The sequence below is a fragment of the Apteryx rowi genome, unplaced genomic scaffold (assembly GCF_003343035.1).
Source record: "Apteryx rowi isolate R43461 unplaced genomic scaffold, aptRow1 scaffold_27, whole genome shotgun sequence".
In the NCBI taxonomy this organism is placed as follows: domain Eukaryota; kingdom Metazoa; phylum Chordata; class Aves; order Apterygiformes; family Apterygidae; genus Apteryx; species Apteryx rowi.
The window spans coordinates 3674226-3689060 of NW_020449085.1; the positions used below are offsets into that span (position 1 = coordinate 3674226).

The 14835-nt window shown below is 40.5% G+C and overlaps 1 protein-coding gene across 9 annotated transcripts in view; it reads left to right on the top strand.

The window, feature by feature from the left end:
- PEAK1 (pseudopodium enriched atypical kinase 1) overlaps positions 1-14835 on the top strand; it is a 120367-nt gene that overhangs the window by 18746 nt on the left and 86786 nt on the right. For 2 of the 9 annotated variants that reach the window (XM_026068308.1, XM_026068312.1), the window contains exon 2: positions 9332-9399. The exons of 4 other annotated variants lie outside the window; for them this stretch is intronic. The gene's annotated coding sequence lies outside the window, so the exon portion shown is untranslated. Of the gene's footprint in view, positions 1-9331; positions 9400-14747; positions 14820-14835 lie in introns of those variants that run through there. 3 more of the 9 variants (XM_026068307.1, XM_026068310.1, XM_026068316.1) reach the window with 3 other exon arrangements.

Consider the following 14835-nt stretch of genomic DNA (forward strand, 5'->3'; position numbering starts at 1 on the left):
AATGCGCATACTGCGCCCTATTTTCCACTGCAGTTCAGCTGCAAGAGCAGCTTTCTGGCAGTTCTTAACGTGGCAGTTTCTAGGGGACAGCTGAAACCCTGACATTTAGCTTACACAGCAGCTTGTTAGCAGCCTTTGAAATACCTTAACTCTAAAATTGGGCATTTTGTGAGTGGTCTGTAGCTAAAATGTTCTGACTCAGTATGAATAGGAAAGTTGTTCTAAAACTTTTAGCCTCCGAGATGAGGAGAGTGCTACATGGGAAAATAAAGTTAGTAACTGGACAAATCGCTTTTGAGCAAAACGTGAGCCAGGAAGGCGAAATGTGAGATACTCTGGGGCACTGGATTTAATGCAAGTATGTATGGTGTGTATATATATTTGTTGATCACATAGCACAGAATAGCTGGCATATGTGACCCATTACTGTGTCTGACTAAGGAGTAACTGTAGGTACCTGGCAGGACCATGTTGTCTTTAAGATTTTAAATCAAAACTTCTATAATGGTATGTGCAAAACCAAATTGCTGAGGTTTTCTTTTTTTTTTTTTTTTAGGGTTAAAAAATGTTTGGGAATATTGATCTAAAAAATTCAGGATTCCCTGCATATGATGTAATTTTTACATGCTCAAATGTGAATCTTTGAAGTGTTAACATAGATCAATCCTAAGCTGCTAAAATGCAGGTAGGACACCTTTAAAGTCACCAACCTGTGGAAAAACTGAATGAGTAAAGGCAGCTTGTCACACTAGCCTAATTAAAAAAGAGCATTTCTAGGCTAAGCCTTTGAGAAATGACATTCCAAGAAAAGCAAGAATATATTTCACCCATTCAAACTTCACTGCCATTAAATACTTCTTCTCATTTTTCCCCTGTTCCTCCTTTAGAAGTATGTGTGTTTCTTCTGGCAGATAAGTACACTAGAAAGCTCCTGATGGTTTGGTTATTTTGGAGAAGCTGGAGCTGTTAGAGAAGATGGGAATTTTTGTTTAGAATGGAAAGCTAATCATAATGTTCTCTTTGGAGACAGAATGGTCTTTCAAAAATTCTATTACATCTGGATATTAGAAAAGCACTTTTCTGTGGAAAAAAGGTTCATATGTTGAAACTGAAGTATGGTGTGAGTGGAATACTCATATAAATTCCACTAGTTACTATTTTTAGTGTACTCCTTTTAATTAAAAGTAGCCTTAAAGATTATCTAGTGTTCAAAACTAAGGTTTGTTAGTCTGGCAATACTTGTTTTTCCTAAAGTAGACACTTCACCCCCTCTGAAGCCTAATTTTATATGTTCGTCCATCGATTTGGGGTGTAACAGGGTGAATGAATATCTCAGCTAAGATAGGGAATGCTACCAGGAGACTTGCCTCCACTTCCCGTGAGAAAGTCAACCTGCAGACTCCCAATCATTCAGTTGTATGGGGGATGGGGGCATTTAGGAAGTGATACTTTAGATAAATATAAACAAGTAGTTAAAAGACAACAAGGGATGGAGGTTAGTAACTGGGATTTTTGCTGTGTTGGTTGTGTGGTTTTTTTTTAAGATGGGAGTAATGTTTAATGAGCCAGAATTGTCTAGGTCAGGGCATGATACTAACAGGCTGAGGCATTCAGTGCATCTTTGGATTCGTTTGGCATTCAATTGTGTTGGACTGACAGAAATTATATATACAATATTTCATTTTGTAGCAGTTAAGTTTTTATACATAATGATTTTGATGCAACCTTATAAAAGCCAGGAGGCTTTTAGAAAGGAAGAGCACAGGAAAAACTGTGTTCTTTAACAGGACAGATTTTTTTCTTTCCATAGCCATATGCTGCTAATATTTAATCTTCAGTGAGTCCCAGATCATGCATGGAAATATTAATTATCCTCATCAGATCACCTTTTCTTTAAAGCTGCTTTTCTTAACTGTTCTCATCCACTCTATTAATTATAGAGGCATACCCAGTCATTAAAAGATTGGTTAGAGACTAGTATCCCCTGCCTCTAGGCTCAAGTTTATACATGCTAAAACTGTGTTTCAGAACACCCTGTTTATACATATAAATGTTCTTGTTTTGTGTATGCAGTCGTGTGGATGTGGTGCTTCATAACGGATATATATCTCAGTGCAGTTGCTGAGAGAAAGGCTGCTATGCCCCAGCTTCAGCTGTATGTGAATGTTTCTGCCAGGAGTTACATGTGAGAAAATCTTCTTTCGTGAAACTATTTGCATGCAAATCCTTATCCAGCAGCAGCAATTTCCAGTAAAGCTTCTCTAATAGCAACCAGTGGTACTTTAATTTTTTGCTTATGATAATTAATGGCCAGAAGAAATATGCTGCCAATTTGAAAAGGATCTAAACAAACAAAATTCCATATTGAACTGGTCTTCTGCTCTTCCCTCCTTAATTCAGTGCAAATATCTGGTATTCTTCATGAAATATCTGTTGACTGTCAAAAAAAAAATCTAGACCACTGCCAACTGGGCTATATTACTATCAAAATAAATTACAAGCAATCCTAACCAAAACTGCATTGAGAATTGGGCATAAATTGAAACACAGGAAATTTCTTCTGAACATAAGAAAACACTTTTTTAATGTGAAGGTGGTTGAACGCTGGAACAGGTTGTCCAGAGAGGTTGTGGCATCTCCATCCTTGGAGATACTCAGACCCCAACTGGGCACAGTCCTGGGCAAGCCGTCCTAGCTGACCCTGCTTGAGCAGGGGGGTTGGACCAGACGATCTCCCGAGGTGCCTTCCAACCTCAACTATTCCATGATTCTGCAGTTCAGAAAATCTAGGAACTAAGTCTGTTTGCCTTTAGAGGAAAGATAAGTATTTATGCTTCATTTTTTACTCCACTATAGATAACAACCTAGAAATCATTTAACACTTCTATCTTGGGAAGATTTAGCTTCCTTGTAAGAAAGCTGTACTCTTCCTCAGTGCTGGGTATCCAAATATTTCCTTCAGTATGGTCGGGTGTTCAAGCCGTACGAAAGGAGGATGTGTCAGGAAACCTGAGCTAGCTTTTAACAAGCTTGTTCCGGTGGCAGGTGTTGGAGACTCCATGGGCGACCGCGCTCTGGTAGCCTGGGTCAGGTTCTCGGCCCCTTTCGCTGGCCTCATGTTCACACTGAGAATGAGAAGGCACAGGGAGAAGTTGGGTACAGGCACTGAAGGGAAAATGTGGCTTTTGTTGCTTAGAGTTCTGTGAAGTTACAGCTCAAAACAGCTATGGACTAGCTTTGCAAGTGTTTTTCATGGAGCAGGTCATTTGATGTCATCTTTGGAAAAAAACATGCAATGCAGTAACAACACTTTAATGGTTTGCAGAAGCAACTGACATGAGAACATTAAAAGATCATTTGGGAAAGACAACTGTTAGCATCCCTTAAAACAAGTTTAAGTTCCAAGTTTTCCTGTAGATGCGCTGAARTTTTATAAGAGTGCAGTAAACAACATTCTTTAAAAATCTGGGGGAGTATCAGTATTTGATTGCATAGACCCAGACAAGGAGGCCTAGCAAAATCCTTGACCTTTTATTTCAGTTGCCTGGATTTAGTTGGCCTAAGTTTAATTAGGTTTAACTAGATATACTCTAGTTACAAAATAAGATTTGCGAAGATGCTACCTATTCATTAGTTTTTATGTCCTGTTTTAAAACAAGATACAGTGCAAGACCTCAGCAAAACCTGCTGGAGATGGATAATGAAAACTACGTGGTTGCAGGAGGCTACCATATACTATTTGTATAATGTAAAGATGCTTCCATTACATTTTCAATTTCCTGGGATAATTTTATTGCATTTTTGATGCACTCTATATATGGATTAAGATAGCTATGCATACATATATATGTGTGTGTGTGTATATATATATGTATATATATATGTTGCAATATATTTCAACCCTAATGCATTTGATTTTCTGCTACATGTACAAGGAGTAACAAATGTATTGTGGAACTGCTATTTCTTGGTTGTACTACTTTTCATAGATGTTAAAGTATTCAGGTAGGTGCTTTATACAGCTAAGTAGCAATTCCAGATGGTATCTTTTTCTTCTGGGATTTTGAAAACTTTTGAAAGGTGCAGATCAGTAGTCTGTACATGTAATCAGATTACCCTGCTTTAACTCCGCACCTTTCTGGAAAACTGCTTCCCTCTAAGACTATGCAAGATCCTCTTCCTTACTCCTGTTGGTGTGCTTTCTCATAAAAGAGAAACAGTTGACTGTGTCCCCGTGTTCTAATCCTACCACTGAGCTGAAAAAATTTCTATTGGAAGTTTTTAAAAAGTTGGTTTTAGAAATTGAATAATGACTTTGGAAACTTTTTTTTAAACACACACTATTCTTTTGATCTGCTACAGGAATAGAAAGTACTGAATATTTTAAAGGTTTCATAATGATCTCTTCCTGGTTTTAAGTATATTTCATGTTTCTTCTATTTTATAATTTTTAAATGACCACATTTTTCCCCCTTGTAGCCCTGAAGTGTTATCAAACAGCCTGATCAGTTAAATACTCTTTGTGTTATGACATGCTGTTAATAAGCGTTATGTTGGAAGTGAACATTAGTGTGGCAATATAGAAATTTAGGACAGAATAAGAGTCATAGGTTTATCTTTGAAATATCATTGATTGTATAGGCTGCATAGTTCTAGGGTACACCGCTTGCAATGTAAACTGATTTGTCTAAAGGGGTATTTCATAGAAAGGAAACTGGAATTAAGGAAATTGCATGTTCCTTAATTATTGCTGTTTCAGAAAGATCTACAGTAAAATGGTGTTGTATGATCTCCTCTTTGTAGGACTGTAATAGGCAAGAGTTACAAAATTCAAAATACGTCTATTTTTTTAAGCATTCTTACCCTACATCATAGATTAATTCTGCCCATTGATTTGGCATATAAAAGGACTTGACCAGTTTTGTAGATAAGGAAGGGAAAGTACAATAGTTTATATATACAAGGCCTGGAAAAAAAAACACTGTCCAAGATCCATGGAAATTTGGAGCATATGATTAATCTAAATGAAACAAGAAATGAGGTGGAGCAGCTAAAGTTCCCCAGCTCCTGGTCCTGCCTAAGGAAGCCAGTGGAAGGATACCGGAGCTCCCGCCTTCTCCCGGGTGTTCCAGCCTGCTCCTTTTGCGTTTAGATTATCTCATTTGGGAAGACTTCAAAACAAAGGAAAATATCATTGTTCTACAAATAAGTATGGGATAGGATATGAGTAGAGAGATCTAACTGGATAACTTTTCTCTGTAGTTAAGCCCTTGTTACTGGTAGTTGTTTGCACAGAGCGAGAAGCAGTTCTAGAGTAGTAAAGTGCATGTTTCATAGCAGGAGATGACAAGAAAACTGTAAGAAAATTGCGTTTGGATTACTTCTGTTGGTTTTTTAGGTAAGCACCACAGTTCTAGCCATAATCTTTGTGAAAATAATGTAACAATTATATCTAGCCATTGTATAGTAATTTTCATCTTCTGAATATGCTTATCAATTGCTGCATTACCCTTTGAAATTAATACCTAGTGAAAATAGGCCAAGAACAGAACTTGAGGCAACCTGTTTTTCAGTCATGTACTTAGTCCMAATACGATTCTGTACGCTACCTTTTTCTTGCTCCTGGTTCTCTATATTGTACTGTCAAAGTGCGTATTTGATGTTGAATGTGAATTCCATCTCTGGGTGTGTATTTAGGTGTGTAGACTACTTATATATTATACTATGCAAACCCAGAATAGACCTACACATTGTCCATTTAATATAACAAATTGTAAAGGTCTTTAGCATCTGCCATATCAAATAATTATCAAACCTTTATTTTTAATTTTCAGTAGTGGGAGTTTCTTAAGGTTTCTGATGTTTTGTCCCTAATTATAAGGGGCTTTTTAAGATGGATAACCCTTCTGCTGATGTCATTCCACAGAAGAACATTTTGACAATGTTTATTGACTGACAAATCCTAATGGCTTCTGGAAAGCTGTAACTTGATTTTCTTTTGGAAATCTCGGTAAATATCAAATTTTGCTTGCTTATCTTTTGGGATAAGACTAATGAGTCTTGTAAATTATTAAAGACTATACTCATCATCCAGACCTGACTTTCTCTGAATAGGCATTGGACACTAAAAGCTACTCATTAGTAGGTAACCTGATAGCTGAAAGTATTGTTGTTGATGACACAGTGAAAATTTCCCCCTCTGAAAAAGGATAGTAGGCTGATAGAAATGCTTTACATGGAAAGATGATGTTTAAGGATTTGCCATTTTGTGCATTAATATCTGAAGATGGATTTTTTTAATGGACTCTTGCATGCCCTGGGGTACATGGCATGAAAGATTATCAATGGGAAGTAGGTTGAGTCTTTTCTTGGTCCTCTCAGACCATTCTTACACATCCAAGAGATTTTTATTATAACTGTTATAATCCAAAGAGGACTCGCACTAAATAAGATTGCACCACTTTTGTGGATCTTCTTCATTATATCCTAATTTCTACCACTGTTTTACCATACAAAAATAGGTTGTTAAGCAAAGCTAAAGCTAAGAAGCAGAAGAGAGTCCTAGACTTCAGTATGACTTGTGTAGCATCTCAGATATTATCAACCAGATCCCATCTGCAAAAGCTTTATTGCCAGCAAAGCCATAAGGTGGAGAAAGCAGACGTTATTTTGAATGAACTCATAATCCTGGAAGTTTGAATTGGCTCTTAAGACCTATTGAGACAAAGTTACATTATTATGAATGCCATTAAGGGAATATATCRCTAATATATGTAGGATAACTTCTTTGCTTAAATACAGATTTAAAACGTATTTCGTGAAAATAAATCAGTACCTTAAAAATAAAACCCAGACCTCAGGATACCAATTTCCAAAGGCGACATGGCTCAGAGGATGACTAATGACTTCTGAAGGTATCTCTCCATTCAAGCCTATGTAAATCTGAACTGCCGCAGTCTTGTCGTGTCGTGTATCCTTTCCCCATACACCCACTCCCTCTGGCTCCCTGCAGTGGCCCTTGCATGGTTTTTGGCTCAGACCATGGGATCATGCGAGCGTCTGTCTGTCTGTCCATGGGAAAGGGCAGAAGCTCGGAAGGAGGGAGAGGGGTAGGGCCATAGCAGCCCACATCTAGATTAATTTAAGATGTTGTGGAGACGCACCCTTAAAACATCACTCATTTGGAATATATTATCTTCAAGTTTCCACTGGGACTGAAAGTTTCTAGTTGAAATGTATTTTAGATTATAAGCAGAGAATTTGCAAAACAATAGGAGAGAAAAAAATTGTGGCATGAGTCATAAGCACGGGACCTTCCACCACTGTACGCTTGTAACTGCTGCTTCAGTCTGATTATTTGCTGAAATCCTGTGGATTAGTTGAAAGAATAAATGTCATTTCCAGCAGATAGTCAGCTACTGTTTCCATTGTTGTTTCAGTTTGTTGGAATGAAAGAACCAGTTTAATCATCAAAACCTCGTGTTAGTATAAGACTCTGTAGTTTCTGACCGCTTTTTCTGACAACAAAGCTTAGAAGTTGTGCTAGATTAAATGTTGATGTTCATATTAAATGTTGATTTTTATTTGTTGTTGTTCGCTTCTCATAACATGACATGTTAGGCACCTCACAAAACAAAAAAATCATGTATTAGTCTGGAAAGTCACAGTGTAATGACAAGTAAAGGAAAGGCAGAAGGATACAACACAAAGGCATTTGCATTAAATGCCATATGAAAAAGTGGAACAGTCCTCGCGGCTGCGGCGCTGGCTGGGTCTGCGGCGAAGGCCTCGGAGCAGCCGGCTGCAGCGGCCGGCACGCCTGGCCGCTCGGAGCAGCGAGGTGCTAAACAGTCTGTCCAGAGGCCACTGACCTTACGGAAGGCTTAACCGAGTTCAGTAATCAAAGAAAACAGTGGTAACTGGCATCAGTCATAACTCTGACAGGGCTGCAATTACAATAAAGTCAGGATCTAGAAAAACAAGCTGCTCGCTAGCTAAATATAGACACGTATCCCATCCTGTTGGTTCCAGGCTGAAACACAAGCTTTCTCGGGTGCTGCTGCACCGCGCTTACTGTAGCTGGAGATAAATCTTTGAGGGGTTTAGGGGGTGGGGAGGGGAGGAGGCTGCTATTCCTTGTCTTGACCACCTATGCATTTACTGAGCGGACTGTAGTAAAATGTATACTGCTCAGAGAGTGCCAAGTGGCAGCAAGTATCTAATAGCTGCGGCACAGTTTGGTATGCCTTCCTCTGGCTTTTCTTGTCAGTCATATTTATCACTGAGAAGTGCAGAAGTTGGAATTTTTCTGGTAAGCTTACATAAGATTTTGATGATGTCAAAATGTCTCAGGAGACTGATTTTTAATTTTGACATTCAGATGAAACTATAAAAGAAACTATAGAACCTGCCTAGATTCCCTGCTGGATCCTTCCCGAAGCCTCCGAGAACTCGCGTTTGTTGTCCATCGGCATGGAAAGCTCCCTGGCAGTTAGCCCCAGGGGTTTGCTCGGAAGCAGGGATCCCTGGAAATTTTAGCCTTCGGAGCCAGCTCGACCTTCGGAGCCAGCTTTCGAGGACTGGGCAGGGCTGGCTTCCAGCCTGGCTCCGCGGCGCCTCGCCGTGCCCGGCGCCCTGCCTGGGGCGCTGCAGCAGGCATCTCAGCTTGGGAAAGCCTTTCATTCCGGGAACCCGACACCCTCGTGTCGGGTGTGTGGCAGGGCCGGGTGACAAGGCGGTTGCTTGTTTTGACAACTGCCAGCGTGCTGCGTAGCGCTGCTGTAGCTCCTCGGGCAGGCCCCTGGCGTCCCCCAGAAACGCCACGGCGAATCGCTTTCGGAAACGGGATAGTGAATTCCACCTCTGCCCCCCAAAACACTTCTAATTCTAAATGAAGACATTTTCTTAAACTATTATATATTTAACTAAGCTGATATTTCTGCAGAGGTTCAGCAATGACAGTTTTCACAGAAGAGATTTTCTCTTTGTCTAGTTGAGCAGGATAATGTAGCTGAACTCTCCCTTGGAGTTAAAAGGAAAAAAAATCTAGAAATGCCTCTCTATTGTCAGCATTAAATCATTAATTTTGGGCAACTTGACATGGCACTGTTCTGGAGATTTTGGTGTCAAAGAGTACTGACACAATAATACGTACGCTTAATTAGTTGTTTCAGAGCCTAGAATCGTTGCGGTGTGAGTGAGGGGCACGYGCAAGCAGTCGCCTCCCTGTTGGGTCAGTTAAACACTTTCACGCCATTCCTGAGTCCTGCCTGCCGCCTCCTTTGTTTTTTAGTTTCACATCAGTTCTTTCCATCTCTTAATGCTTCTTTAGCTTATCTGGTGCGGAAGACGGAAAGCCAGTGAAAGCTGTGGTTACCTGGGTGGTGGCACGGCAGCTGGGTAAGTCCCCGCTCCCTTTCTTTCCCGGTCCCTTGTTGCCCCCCGCGCTGTGCCAGCACGTGTGCTTGTGCAGCCATGCGGCAAGCCAAATTGGGCAAGTGATTCAACGGGAGAAGGAAAACTCTGCCAAAAATCTCCAACTGCCAGCATAAAGCAAAGCTTGTCCTGGGTGATTAGGCTGGCAGAGGAGCAAACAGCTGGGGGAGAAAGGCGGGAGCTGCTGAAGTTTGTGCTCCTGCTGAAAAGGTAATAGGGGAACCACAGCCCTAAAGTTTTGCCTGAAAATAAGAGTTAAGAAACTTAACAAAAAAAGTACATGAATGGATTTAATTAAAAATGATCACCATTTATTAGTGCATATTCCTGTGTTTTTTGAAATCCTTTAGCCTCGGTCAGTTCTYTACTAAGTTAAATTAAAACAGAGAAGTAGTCTTGAGCAAATAAGCGTGCCCATACCAGGTATGCTGATTAAGCTTAGCCAAGCCACTTGATTGCTGAAGTTTACTTCACTGAAACAAAATCTCCCGATGCCGTTCCTCCAAGACAGTCGATTTGCAGGTTGCATCTTTTTTGAGGAACACTGTACAACCTGATACCCGAAATCTAGGTGTGTCCATCACTGGCTGAACTTTGTGCAGCCTACGTACATGCGGTTGGCAAACTAAACCGTACTAACAGGTTTTTAATGTTAATATTTTTGAGCTTTCTAGCACATTGATCCATTGACTCAGCTCTGTGTCCTATGGTAAATGAAGAAGAGGATTCCTTACCGTTCAAGCATTCATTATCAGGGTGGGGTTTTTTTTTTCCAGTTATGTTTATTTTTCTCTATAATGCTAGAGACAACCTTGCAACTGTACAGTTCTTTGCATGCTCTTAATGGTATATGACTGGCAAATAATCATGGTAGGCTTAACTTAGATACAGCAACGGAAAAAGTATTCTCGAAGTGACGGTACGTGCAAAGGCTTAATCCGATGCAGTGGTTTGCTGCTGCCGAGSAAGCTCCCAGGCTCCCTGCCATCCCTCCTGCCCAGCCGCGTGGGTGCTGGCACCTCAGACCTTCGTCAGCTGATTGAACTTGCAAGCCTGGCAGAAAAGGAGCCTAGCGAAGGTGGATAGATTTCTGCTGTGTTAGTGGGTTGATGAGCCCAGAAGGGGAAGGAGAGCAGCATAGCTGGCAGCAAGGGCAGGGAACGCAGTGAATCCTTAGTCTTTTATCTGTAACAGTCTTGTGCAACTTCTCTCTTAATAATACAGRTAACACAGGTAAGGAGCGTTGCTTGTGCCATTAATACTCTCTGTGTGCATGGAAGGTACCTAACTATAGGCTTTTTGTTGCAAAGGCTGTCTTCTGCATTATGTCAGCTGTAGCCCTGAAACAAAGCTAAGGCTGTGGGGAGTCATAAAGTCATTGGAATTATTTAATAAGTTTTTTTATAATAAGTGGTAGTACAGAATTAGAAAGGGTTGTTAGAGAGTATGTTATGCTAAGGAGGGCTCCAGTTAGGGCTGCAATCAGCTTCTCAAGCCAGAAGGCAGGCTAAGGTGTGTATTATTCTGTCAGAGAAATGCAGTCTTTGAAATCCAGATATCCAGTGAAACCAAAAATGGAGCTCAATTTGAATTTTTGCTGAATAAAAGATTTAGCAGAAGTTGCCCAGTGAGGGGTTATCAGAGAGCATTTCTTTTGCCTCCAGTGTGGGTGTCAGACAGTTAAATTCACCACGCAGCCAGCTTCCTTAGCGCAAAGAGGAGGAGGGAGGACGGACAGACGGACGGGTCCTCGCAGCAGGCAGCTGGCGCTGTCCCACGCACAGGCACACTTCTTCCAGGGCGCTGGTGGCCTGAGTGGCCAGAGCCCAAACTGCTGTGCAGCAGCTGCTGGTCTGGCCTCGGGGTGAACCAGACCAAGCAACTGTCCAGGTTTAAAATCTCCATTAAAAAAATCCTTCTCCATCGTTTTTGCATCTTTCACTATTCTCTGACTACAGGAGGGGTCTCCATGCATCTGCCTTTCTTTGCTTACAGACAGGTTATTAGTGGTCGGATCTTTGCCCAAAAGCCGCAATTTCAAAGGATCAGACTATCGCTCCTCTTCGTCTGTTCGCCCCTGCTTTGTAATCCCCCGTCGGTGTTGACCTGAGAAGTAGATCGTGCATAGGCAAGCTGAAGCGTAGCTGTGAGCCGGTGCAGAGCTCAGAACAGGAAGAGAACGAATGCTTCCCTCTCGCTTACGAGCGACTAGCTTAAGGACTTGTTGCTTACGGAGGGAAAACCCTAATGCCTGCTCCTCATCCCTTTTGCAATTGATTTGTACTGCGAAGCATGAAACAGATTAAAGCTTAGCTTCTGACGCTCCTAAATCGGTACCTGTGAATGGCAATGAAGACAAATACAGAGCCGTGACGCTTTGGGTTAGGTAGCTGTGTCACTGTGCTCCAGAGGAGACGGGTTTTCTGGGAGCTTGTTGTGATAGCAGCAGCTGTCAGGACTTCTGTCTTCTGCCTTTCTTCTCCAAGGCAGAGATCCAAGCTGTATAAAGCCCAATTACCTGCAAGCCCTGTTGGAGCTAACAAATCTTCCGTTGTTTTTATTCTGTTGCTTTCCTACAACAGAAGTTCTCAAACTGTAGTCAGCAAAAATACATTAAACAGCTCTTTAAAATGCAGAGTTTGAGTATATGCAGCAGTCAGCATAAAACTAAGCGGCCTCTTAGATCAAAAAAAAAAAAAAAAAAAAAAGGTTTAGGAAACAGTCCTATCCAGGTCAAGTTATCTTTTAGCCCTCGGGCATGAAGGAAAATGCTGGCAAGTGTGATGTTTTTTATTTAGAGTGAAATCTTGTAGATCTCAAAGACAGAGGAGTAATCAGTGCGCATCTCTTGCATACGGAAAATAACATCCAAATTTGTTAAACTATGGAGGGAGACAGGGTTTATGTTTACCATCAGTAAACAAGGAAAAATATTTAGAAATAATTCTAATGTAGTTATTTTCATAATGGTATGCACTTTCCTGTCTATATAAATTGCTGTATAATGCTCCAAATTCTAGGTGGAAACAAGGTAGAGCTTAAAAGAAAATGAGGATGGAAATTATTCTTTAAGCCAAACTTCTCAGCACTCAGCAAATGTATATATCTGAAAAAGAAAAGGGAGTCTGCATGAAACCAATAGAGCTTTTAAGCTGCAACAATACAAAAATGTTGGTATTTTAAAGAAATGGTATAAATTCCTGTCAGTTAGTGCTGGATTATTTGAAATTCCCCTAGGTTTGAAAGAGAAAAAGGGGAAAGAATTTTAACCAGCTCATTTGTTAGAAAAATGACCTGCCGATGGGGTTTGAGAGAATAATAGAAAGCAGATTACAATGGGAAAATTGTGGCAGAGTAGCAGCTCCGACTGTGATACGTTTAGCAGAGTGGGCAGCAGCGAGATGGGAAGAATTCCCCACTGCAAGCTCTGCAGCGCAACAGCGTGTTACGCACAGTTTATTTCCACTGACCTCGAACGTACTGTAGCTGTTTAGAGCAGTATTACATGTATGAAGTCATACTTTCGAAAAGTTTAAAAATAACAAGCTTTAAAATTGTTGTGTTTTGTCCCATTTATATGTATATTTTCAAGTACAGTCACATGTGGAAAAATCTAGTATTTTCTCCAGTCTTTCCCTGCTTTCTTATAGGACAAATACCCCTCGTCCAGCTCCAAGTCACCTAAGACATACTTGGTAGATAATGGATTTTGTCAACTTTTCTTATATTCTACTGAAATGCAAAAATGCAGATTTTCAAACCCTCACAGCTCTGCCAAATTGCAGGGATTTTATCTTAACAGTAAAATTTTCATAGCCACCAAAATTCAATTATATATTGAATTTTTAAGCAGGAAAGCAGGAAAATTCAGTTGTGATTTTGTACTACTGGAAAATAAATGTGTTTCTATCTTACTCTTGGGAAAATCTGAAATACATTTGCTGCAGCTTAACACACACCAAAAAAAATAGACTTGAGATTGCTTGGAGAGCTTTAGGTTGAATAATCAAGGATGGGCAGCAGTGCAAGTAAATGAATGCAGGAGCTCATAAGGTAGCTGCTGGGCAAGCTACTGAAATCATAATATTCTAATAAATTATACCTCTAGGACATTATTATTAAATAATGCAGATCAACATTTTTAATGTAACGTGTGGCATTTACGATCATCTTTTTGATCTGAAGACGTACACCCTGTCCAAAATCTCTGTGTGGGCTTCTACAGCGCAGCGATGCTGTAACAGGGAATACATTTTGTGTGTGTGTGTCTTTCTCTCTGGAGAGCCCACGTTTGTTAGAAGCCAGTGAGGAATAGCAGTCTCTAGAAATCCCAAACCTCTTACATTCACACTCGACCTCGTGTAGAAGTTTGCACAAAAGAGGGCAGTTCCGAGTGTGCATGCAGAACCTGGTGTAGGTGTATTCTGAAGCATTTTGTTAATACAAGATGTTTAGCCCAAAGGGGATTGTACGTGCAGCGACCTCACCCGCCCTCAGCTGGGATTCATTAAATCCTCCTTGAGAGCAGTTGCAACAGGCCGTACCAGCAGCGTGCGATCGGGTAGCAGTGAGCTGGGAAAAGCAGCTTGCACATAGTAGCTAGCTCTGCAGCATTGCAGTGCAGGCGGTAGGGAGCTGAGGCCTCCCGGCTCTGAGGGAGACGTTTTTCTGGGACTCACTGGTGTGCCAGATCACAGTGCATTCTCAAATGTCTTGTGAACAGTTTATACTTTTTGGAATAATAAAGATCCTGATTGGTTTTCAATATTGGGAGGGGAAAAAAACCCACAAAATATTATACTTACAAGTTTAAAAGTATAAGATCAATAATAATGGTTCTTCGTCCTTCTTTACCACCACCTGCTGCCCATTTATCAGTGTTTTGTTTTATTGTCAGTATCTCTTTTCTTTCCTCACTGAATATAAATGCAGGTTTAATACAAGGTATCTCGTTAGCATACTGCCTCTAGCGTGGTTGTCTCTATAGATGGAGTAGAGGATTATAAAATGTGGTTAAGTGTTCATTTGAGGGGGAAACAGAGCAGGCACACAATGATTTGGAGTCTGTCAAGCAATATGAAGACATAGAAAAATCATTTAATTTCTACTACAAATCTCAAAAATGTTTCTTTCTATTTTGAAACTTTTTTTAAGAATACTTGCTTGGACAGGTCTGTTGCTTGCAAAGAATGTATGGTATCACAGAGAACCTTAATCTATTTTCTATAGGTATTTCCCCTAAAATTTTTCTCCACCTTTAAACATGTCTCTCTGTTCTCACTCCCTCTAAAATTCTTTCACGTTCTTCTCAGAAACATCTGAATGTCATATGCAGTCTAACTTGAAAAGACTGCAGAAGAGAAATGCAGCATGGATAGCTGAAGGTATGAAACAGCATCC